We start from the raw sequence: 8,568 nt of genomic DNA, 5'->3' as shown, positions 1-8,568 counted from the left end.
GAGAATTTCTTGGTCAGTCTCATGTCAGTTGTGTTTGAAGCATTATGTGATCTGCTGAGTTGTTTCCCTGCCCTTAATTCTGTGACTGTCTGCCTCCCAGAAAGCAGATAGTGCCCAAAAAGCAAGGGAAGCCAAAAAGAGCACCTAATGTGCTTGATTTAAGTGATAAAGTGAAAAGTTTAGATTTGTTGAAAGGTAGCATGTCTTTAGCAGAAGTTGGGTGGTAGTATGGAAAAAAATGAATCAAGCATCCTCAGTATTCAAGGTGAAGAGCATGAAATATGATTTAGCTTTCAGTGAGCAATATTAATGTACACACTAGTTAATTGTCAGGACAGTAATGTAGCCTACTCCATGCAGTTTCAAGTTATGAATGCTCAGACCTACTGTATATGTGGTATAGGTACAGTGTAAGCTTAGAGTACTGAACTCTATACATTCTGAGCATTCAGTCTCCTTGGAACCATATACCCATGGATACCAACGGTCTACTGAGTTCTTAATTGAGGGACTAAGATTTATACTGATAAAGCCTGATACAGGTGTATTTTAGTAATGGGAAGCAAAATAAGTGGCTGGAATATTGCATGTGAATAATCCCTCAGAAGTCCTAAATTTTTAGAGCACTCCTAATTTTAAATATTCTGTTCAGTTGTTTGGCAATCTATGGATGTGTCTGAAAACTGCCATATTTTTACTTCACTTTTTGTACTAGGAACAAATATAACCAAAATAAAAGCAAAAATATACTTTAGACAATGTGTACAGATTTTGAGCTTTTTTATATAGTCACCACAGCAAGAGTGAATTGGAAAGAGGAAAGAGTAAGGACAGACTGTTCTGACAAAGTTAAAAGTATCTTCTTACATGGAGAATAGCATAAGTGTAAGAACTCATTATAATTATTCAATTTATTGTGAAACCAAGGGCAAATAGTTCTTATTTAAGCCAAAACTAGATGGAAATGGAGCAGTGTGAGTTCAAGAATAACTCAACATGGAGCTTTGTTCAAAGATCACACAGGTCTTTCCAAGCCAAATGACTTTAGTAGCCTAAAATAGAGATATAATTAAGCAATAAGACGTGACAGGGATAACATTTCTCAGTGATTTTAGGATGCCTCCAGGGATAAGTCACTAGGCCAAAGGTTCATGTGATGAGTGAAATAATGACCCTATAAGGTATAATGTCACTTCTGTTACAGGGAGAAGGAAATGAATAATTGGAATTAGAAGAGTCATTTCATGAGCTGTTATTTCAGTTGTTGGTTAATATTGCCATGTGTATAGTACATGCAGCCATTAATTGTACCCCAGAATTCTTAAGCTATGTATTTACACCAGAGCCTTCACTTAATTAAAAACGCCACAAAACTGGCATCTCCTCATTTGCTTAGTCAAGTGAAAACCAAGCAATGCAGATACAAACTTGCAAATCCATAGCCATATACATGGAACTACAGTCTGCTAGAATTACCATTAGTTGCTTAGACCTGAATTTTATAACTAAAAAAAAATAACTGAAGTGACCACGTTGAGTCATTTTCCATATGTTGGCTTATTTTCCTTGTGTGCATTTCCCTCAGAAATGACAAATAGACATGGCCTGCCTCTGCGTCGTGTAGATCCAGAAGTATCTTGAGCCTTTTGGTTTAAACTTTCCCTTTCCTACTCCTTACTGCTTCTCCTAGAAGAGTGGGAGGACCCTAGAGCTAGTGACCAACTAGCACTGTGTTGGGGACAGGTCTTTAGCCAAGTTGAGAGGTGAGGTTCTCAGTATCTTAAGATAGAGAAATCTTCAAACTGGAAAAGGCCCTAAAGAGCAGGTATATTATTGCTAGATTCCTTGCCATGGGTCTGAGTCGTACCTTTTCATAAGATAGTTAAAATCTGTATGAAACCCAGGACAGGGGTCATGCTCCTTAATGTCTCCCAAGGCTGTGTCCTGGACAGAAGTCTGGACAAACAGTGACTTCTCTTAGACAATCAGCTCCTCTTTCAGGTTAAAATATGCTTTTAGGAAAATATCTAAAGACAGTGAAGGGAAGTTCCAACTTTCCCTCAAAAGCTTGATAATTTTAATTTATGAGCTAAACTGGCAACAGACAGATTACAGGAGAAAACATACAGAATTGTGAACCTGTAGAAACAAAGTAGACACAGAGTATGAGAATCAAAGAAGAGATTAGATAATTGAAGCTTAAATAATTGTCTTCATAAGGGAGAGGCAAATGGGGATATAAGTGATTCTAAAGTGATAGTAAATTATTTTTTAGGGCAGATAAATGGGCTCGGATGAGACAAAGGCATGGGACAAAGTTCTGAAATCTGGATGTGATGTTTGACTTTCAGCCTTCCTGAAATAAGTGAGAAAACTAAATGCAACTCTTTTAGTGAATCTGGTAGATGAGGAAACTTTGCAGAAAGTCTCTCCCTGCTGAGGAAGGGAGGCAAGGGATGGTCAGAGGAACCTTGTAGCTGAAGAAGCTTCTAAAGTGTCTCAGCATGTCAAAACACCGGTCTTTGAGGTATCATTTTTCTGAGCCCCAGCAAGTTACTTGGGTCTTGCAAAATTCTTAGGTCACTTGTTTACTTCTCCCAAAAGGGTCTAAAAAAGTATTCAGTGTAGATAGGAGAGACGTGTAAGTCCAACAAGCTCAGATTCCTATACAAAGAGAAGCTGAGTTGCCTTCCCAGAATTGTGCAAGATCTTCAGCATCTGCAAGTGTCTGGTTCTTAGCAGGGGTTATTTGTTTTTCAGACAGGGTCTTTCTAGGTAGCCCAGACTGAACTCAAAGTCATCCTCCTCCTGCCTTTGCCTCCCAAGTGCTGGGATTAAAGTACACACTAGTGTTCCTCGTCTGGTTCTTGGTTGTTGTCTGTCCAGCTTTGCAAACTCTAAGTTATGTATGATGTTATTGGCCCCTGGTACTTAATCTATGTGGATTACATCATCATCCCTTAAACCAAACTATGGGATTCTTCCGGGTTTGACTCTCTCTTGGCCACTTCTGTATCTCTCTCAGGATCACAGAAAATACTAGGCTCATCTCCCTGATTTCTCTGGGATCATGGAAAATTCTTTGAGGCAACTCCAGACCTTTCTGCTCTAAATGTGCCAGGAAGCTTCTCTGTTACAATGTTGGGTATAAAGGGTCTCTCTGAGGTTTGGCATTTACTGGAGTCCAAATAGGAAGGAAGTAAGGCACGGGTCTCCTTGTTCTCTGAACTTGAAAACCACACACTGCAGCTAGGTTTTAGCCAGGGAAAGGGGCAGAAGAGCACTGGAGTCCATAAGGCACGGGTCTCCTTGTTCTCTGAACTTGAAAACACCACACTCCAGCTAGGTCTTAGCCAGGGAGAGGGTTCGTAGAAGAGCACTGGAGTTCTTTCTTAGGAACTGAATAACTTCTAACCCTCTGGCTTTGTCTTAGACTTGCCTCTTGTATCCCAGCCAGGGGAATTTTTATCTTACATGGGCAGGGAAAAAAAAAATTGGCTCAAATGGATCAAATAGTCTTCCAAATCTTTTTTGTCTGAAGCCTGAAGCTGAGCTTTTTAAACTCCAAAGCCAAGAATTTGTCTCTTTTGTTCTCTGGTTCTGCTGTGACAACCCTCCCTTGAGGCAAGGAATGACTCATGGTCTAGCTGCCCAGATGGGGGAGGGTCAAGGGTAACAGGAAATCATGGGGAAAAACAGATTGGTTAATACATCAAAATATTAGTCTGCTACATTAGGATTTCTATTCTCTTTCCCATTCTCTGTTAAATGGAGACCTGCTCTCCTTGCTTACAAAGTCTTCTGCATTAGATAGGATTCTTTAGATATAAGTAATAGAAATCAATTCCCCCTTTTCCCCAGAGAAAATGAAATGCAGGTGCTAGGGGAAGAGGTGGAAAGAACAGGAGTCCCAGACAGATCACACTTCATGAAAGTATCAAATACTAGAATTGCCATTAGAACCATACTTTCTTTGGTTTCTGTTCTTCAATACATATTGACTTCACAGACTCTTCATGACTTTCACTTCCCCTATGTAGAAAGGGCCTAAATTTGCAGTCCTCCTACCATGGAGAGAATGAACTCTTGCTGGGATACTGGTGGAGGCTAAGATAGGGAAAGTTTGGGACTCTTAAAACATATATGACTTAATATTGTATTTCAGATTGAACATTTTTCTCTTTTTCTCTGAGCCTTCTTTTCAATTGCAAATATGTACAGTTTATTCACACCTAACCTTGGGACAACTCCTAGCCCAGGGACCACCAAACCCCTCCCCATTCATCCATTATTGGTGATCAAGAACTACTCGAGTTTTTCCCCTTCCATAAGTTAGTGTAGGTTTTAAAAGCACCTGAATATAGGAAAAGCCCTCTGCTTCTGCCTCTTACCTGCCCCATCATGGCTATTTGTAACTCTTCCCCTAACCTTTAATAAACTTCTATTATCACTCTCACTACATCTACATATATTGCCTGGATGCATCCATGTGGGATATAAGAATCTGGATTTTCTGTGTACCAGTGACTACAACAATACCTGAATTCTAATGGAAGGGCTTCTAAATGAGCCAGTGTAGTCAACTGGAGCTGGAAGAGCACTTGTAGAAAGGACAGGATCCCATTTAGCAAAACGTCTGCAAAGTGCCCACGTCCAATTGGAGGAAAGAAAAATTCTTGCAAAAGTGGAGGCTGGGCAGACAACCTTTTGTATGTCTAGTTTACCATTCCCTACGTGGAAATGATTTCACTTTTATTGAACTACCTGGACAGCTTATGCATGCCTACCACATAGGACTTATACTTGTTTCTTTATAGCTATTCATGAATATGTCTCTCTCTTCTCACCTACCACCAGCAAACTGCGTGTGAATATAGCTCCTCTTCCTCTCATAGTCAAACAGTGTTTGCACATAATTGACATTCAAAAGTATGCATTAAATGATCAATCAATAAATGAAAATCAAGGAGTTAATTGAATCAGTGAGTCCATGCAATCAAAGGTCACTATAAAAGGAGAAAGATAAGGCATTCATATGGTAAGTATCATTTTGAAAAAATTATTCAGGTAACTTCAATTACGAAGCACACTCAGTTTTCTCTAGGCTGGGAAACAGTTAAGTGGTTTTACACTGTGTGATATAAAACACTGTGTGATATAAAACACTACAATTTTGGCTTTTCCATTTTAGCTGACATAGTTTAAGTTGATGAGTATTTTGATTTGTGCCAGTCTCAGGCAGTTTTAAATGCTATCCCTGCAGGAGTCAAGAAGTCCAGTCCTAATCATAACAATATGCTTGTCAGTCAAAAGCACCGGAAGATTGCTTAGGTGCAAAGAAAGCATTTTCCCCTGAAAGGAAACAGGGCAATTGAAATCACCTACTTTTCAAGGCATTGAAGTCAAAACTGTTACCAGGTCATGGTGTGAAAATCCAAGTCTCAGCACCCGCCTGGTCAGACTGCAGTATGTCCTGGGGCTACCCAGCCAAAAAACAAGTTACAACCTAAAGTTCAGAAGAAATTAGACTACAGGAAAAGCACAGCGATCAAGGTTGATTTCCCCATCATTATTTGCAGGTCACTTTCAGCAGGGAATGTATAATGAATTCTCCTCCATCTCTGCAGCCAGTGCACCTTGGGATAGATTTGCAGAGTCAATCAAATCAGAGAATTCAGGCAATTACACAAGTTCTGGGCAGAAGAAAGGGATTTCTCCCCCACCCCTCAACAGATTGAGCGAATAATACTTGGTAGAGTTGACCTATAGGTTATACCATAGGAATTGTTTCCATTACAGCAAGCAAAATTTAAAAGTCCACATAGAGTTAGGTTCATTAGAAAAAGGGGAAAAGCCAGAAACCACTGTGGGAGAAAGAAAAGAAGAAATGAACACAGTACAGAGAAATGGATTTCAAAATTGGAGGCAACCCAAAATTATTCAGATCTTTGGGTATGTTGATGTCAGGACCTTCTTTTTTCAATGTTAGTATGACCTTAACAATTCCAGTTGCTCAACAAATTTGCTCGGCAACTTTACCCCACCAGAGGAAAACTGAAACACAGATCTGGTTATGCCCCCTTCACATTTTATTGCATCAATAGCAGATTTTGTGTGGAAATGAACTAGTTAAATAAAAAGTTACACCTTTCACCCCCAAAGAATTCCATATACCCCATGCTGATATCAAAAGAGTCTCCTCATGGGAAAGAGCAATGTGGAAAGCAGAAAGGAACAAAAATCTGGTATTCGGAGTCCACTGGGAGCTTCAGGCAAATATGAAACAATGACTTCATGTAGTAGATAAATTTCTCACATTCTTCAACCGGTTTTATTGGCTTAATATTCATGTATCCAGTTATATGAACATCAAGCCTGCTCAAAGAAGAATCTGAGTAGGTATTAAAAAATATATTCAGGGTAGAAATCTAATCCTAGGCTGGTCCTTTTGTCCAGCAATTTACAAAAATTTTTTTTAATAGTTGGTAATTCTTAAAGTCATCTAAAAATATGCACTTGATTATCCTCTATTTCACAGATAAGGAAATAACTTTGAAAGGTAAAAATCTTTAATAAGAGCAAGAGGACATCTAATGTCCAACTCCAATCTTGCACACTCTCTACTGCCCCCAGGATGCAGTCCAAACTCAGGTGTTCAAGGCATATCCCAGATAGTTTCCAAATTCTCTCCTAAGAATATCATTCTTTTCATTTTAGCCATTTCTACTCATGGTCCCTAAATGAGCCACATGTCTGTCTCTACACTTTATGGGTTGTTTTCTCCATTTTCCCATCTCAGCTCTATCTGTCCTTCAGATTCAGGGCCTCCGTGATATTCTCATGAGCCTCCCCTTTCCTTTGCTGGGTCTCTCTCATCTGGAGTTTTCTCAATTGGCACTTATCCAATGATATCTCTTATGATTTCACTAGTCTCTAAAGATCATGCCATATAGTAGAAAGTATATAGATTTTGAAATTAGACAATAGATTTGGTTTGAAATCCAGATTCTTTCCCTAACAAACTGTAGTAATTTAACCTCTCCTTCTCTCAAATGTAAATTGGGAGTAGTAGTATCTAGTTTAGAGAATTCTTGGGGGTGTCAAATAAAGTTACACATACAAAATGCCTAGTCCCTGATACCACAAAGTAAATCAGTAAGGTTTTGTTTGTGTGTCCACTACTTTATCTTTGGCACCGAAGTTCCTAGAAGAGTAGATACTCAATTAATGCTTATTGAATGAACTGGTGATTATTTGATACCCAGTAAACATTGATTCACTTTTATTTATTTATTTTTTTACTTCCAATAACCTGTAATTCTTTGGAAGACAAGGCTTACGCATACCTCTCTTGGTACACTCACTGCGAAGAGCTTTGATGAAAGTTTTCTCATGAATCTTTGGTCTTCCTATTAGATAGGCATAGAATGATCCATTTATCATAATAATTAATCCATTTGTCTATGAGCCTCAATGTTATTTCTCCCTGATGCGAGCAATAGCAAGGTAAAAATTAAAATAATCTCAGGGAAAACAGGGAGTTGGAATGTGTCATTTGAAAAATATGGATGCCACCTGCTTGGCATGCTGAGTATGCCATAAAACTCAAAAATCAAACCATTATTAACAATATTGAAGAAGAAAGGAAGAGAAGGAAAAGGAGGGAGGGAGGAGAAAGGGAGAAACAGAGGAAGGAAGGAAGAAAGATGAGAAGGACAGAAAATGGGAAGGAAAGAGGGAAAAGAGGAAACAAAGACTGCTGATGCCTTAAGGTTGCATGTCTTAGGTTTATTCCCAGGCCTTCCATGACTGTTCTGGCTTAGGCTGCAAACAGCCTCAGAGGAGTCTGAAATCCCTAAAGAATAGTGGCATTTAAAGTCAGAAACCTCAGAACAGTCGTTCCTTCGGAGACTTTGCCAAGCTACCATACCATCAGTGTCTTCTCTCTGTATCTGTCAGAATAAGAAACTAGATCTAAGAGACTAAATGATCTCTTCTTGGTTTTAACCCAGGGATGTCTCCAGATTTTTAAAAACCAGCTTTCTCCAAAGGAAAGACTGTGATGTCATGCCCCACAGTTTAGAGCTGTTAGGACAGGCTTTCCCTTGGCATAATGGAAACCACATGCACCATTATGGATTTCTAGTGCTCCACTGAGGTTGGTACACATTGCTTTGAAGAAAAGGAAGCCATTTCTACCCACATCTCTCCTGATTTATGCACTGGCCCCAGAAGGTCCAGACAGGTTGGAAAAGATTTGGTAACTAGAGAAGTGACAGGGGGGTGAGAAAGTATATTTTGCAAAAGACTGCAAACTTGACTCTCACTTTAAATCCTTGCCTTGGGCAATGTGTGAGTTACAGAGTTTAAATCATGTTAGTAGTTTAAGTCAGATTGAGGGTGAAAGGCTACACAGCTCTATGAATTAGGACTGGATTGTTTTGGCAAAAACATTTTCTAAATTGTCCAAACATAAATCAGTCCTAATGAGGCACCTGTGATTACAGACAGGACTAATTACTCTCACTGCTCTCCACCTACTCTCCTGTTTACATTTGTTTCCAACCA

Source organism: Castor canadensis, chromosome 11 (assembly GCF_047511655.1).
Source record: "Castor canadensis chromosome 11, mCasCan1.hap1v2, whole genome shotgun sequence".
NCBI classification, from domain to species: Eukaryota; Metazoa; Chordata; class Mammalia; order Rodentia; family Castoridae; genus Castor; species Castor canadensis.
This window is presented reverse-complemented; position numbering follows the sequence as displayed.